General features: G+C 58.7%; 1 long non-coding RNA gene across 6 annotated transcripts in view; it reads right to left on the bottom strand.

Annotated features, from left to right (window-relative positions):
• The window catches only part of LOC105310339, a 5,794-nt gene extending 4,931 nt beyond the window's left edge, over window positions 1-863 (bottom strand). For 3 of the 6 annotated variants that reach the window (XR_002778517.1, XR_002778514.1, XR_002778515.1), the window contains exon 1: window positions 524-863. This is a non-coding gene — a long non-coding RNA (uncharacterized LOC105310339). The remainder of the gene's footprint in view (window positions 1-523) is intronic. The other 3 variants (XR_002778516.1, XR_897487.2, XR_897486.2) reach the window with 2 other exon arrangements.
• Window positions 864-1,398: the final 535 nt, after the last annotated feature.

Below are 1,398 nucleotides of genomic sequence, written 5' to 3' on the forward strand. Positions count from 1 at the left end.
GGGCCAAGGAGCTAATCGACCCCACCGAGGTAATGACGCCGCCATGAAACCCAAAGGGATGGGGTTCGGAGAGCTTCTGACCCATGAACCAGACCACTTCCCGCCACTGTGCCGAACCCCAAAGTCCCCCGGGCTTCCCCCCACACATCTCCTCGTCTGGCTGTGATAAACCGGAGGCCTGGTGCGGGAACAGGCTTCCTGAGTCCTGTGGGCGGCCCCGGCAGACTGACCGACCGCGAGGAGAGTCATGGGGACCACTGATTCACAGCCAGGCGGTCGGAGGCGCCGGTGACAACCTGCCTGGACTTAGGACCAGCGTCCGACGTGGGGGGCAGTCTCGTGGGACGGAGCCCTTAACCGTGGGGTGTGACGCCACCTCCCGGTCGACAGTGTCAGAAATGAGCTGAGCCGGACACCCTGCTGGTGCCAGCGTGGCTTGGTGGGGGCCGGAAACCCCCGCACCAGACTGTCACAGGAGATTCCCCCTAGACCGGAGCAGCCCGGAGCAGCCCGCCCGACTCACGATGGAGAGCTTTTCCGTGGTCGTGTACCGCACCAGGATCTCGCCCCGCTTGCTGGCCCACGGCTCGAAATCTGGCCCGACCACCGAGGTATCATCCCTGTCACGCTTCTTCCTGGGACCGTCCTGCGGAAAAGCGCGACAATCTCAGCAGCGGGGAAAAGGAAAAGGACACGGCGGCCGCAGTCGGCAGCACGGTATATTCCATGAACCCGAACTTGCCAGAAGAGTGGAACTTAGCAAAAAGTTTCAGCAGAAGGCAGATGGTCCTCAATGGAGAATAAAATAAACCTACCTAAAGGTTTGCTATGATAAATTTCTCAGGCCAAGTCAGCACAAACGGCCAACATACCGAAAGACACTCACACTCATTAAAAATCGAGGAAAAGCAAACTGAACAAGATCATTTTTTGGTCATCAGCAGGGCACAGATTTCGCAGGACGGACGACATCCATGCTGGCAGGGGCCGGAGAGACAGGCCCCTCAGTTCTGCTGGCGAGGACTTGGAGAACCTGGCAGGAGCCCCGTCCTGCAGAACCCCCGCACGTACGCCCCACGGCGCTTGTGCGTCCCAAGGACCAGGAACGGCCGTCTACACCAGCCAACGCCAGAAAGCAGTCTACGCCCCATCAGAAGAGGATCAGCGAGTCGGAGCACGTGGTGCCCACTCTTTAGAGCGTGACAGGGCCACCGACACTTAGGCTGTCCTGTACGGGCTCACACGGAGCTACGGCACGTCAAGGTAAAAAAAAGTATATACTTTGAATTGTTAAAAAAAAAAAAAAAAAACCAAGCTCTCGCTGTATGCGACGCCAGCATGGAACACTGGCTCCGAGCGCGGGTTCCGGATCAGCCTGGCCGGTGGGAAGTCCAGCTT

Source organism: Pteropus vampyrus, unplaced genomic scaffold, assembly GCF_000151845.1.
Source record: "Pteropus vampyrus isolate Shadow unplaced genomic scaffold, Pvam_2.0 Scaffold2425, whole genome shotgun sequence".
Taxonomy (NCBI): domain Eukaryota; kingdom Metazoa; phylum Chordata; class Mammalia; order Chiroptera; family Pteropodidae; genus Pteropus; species Pteropus vampyrus.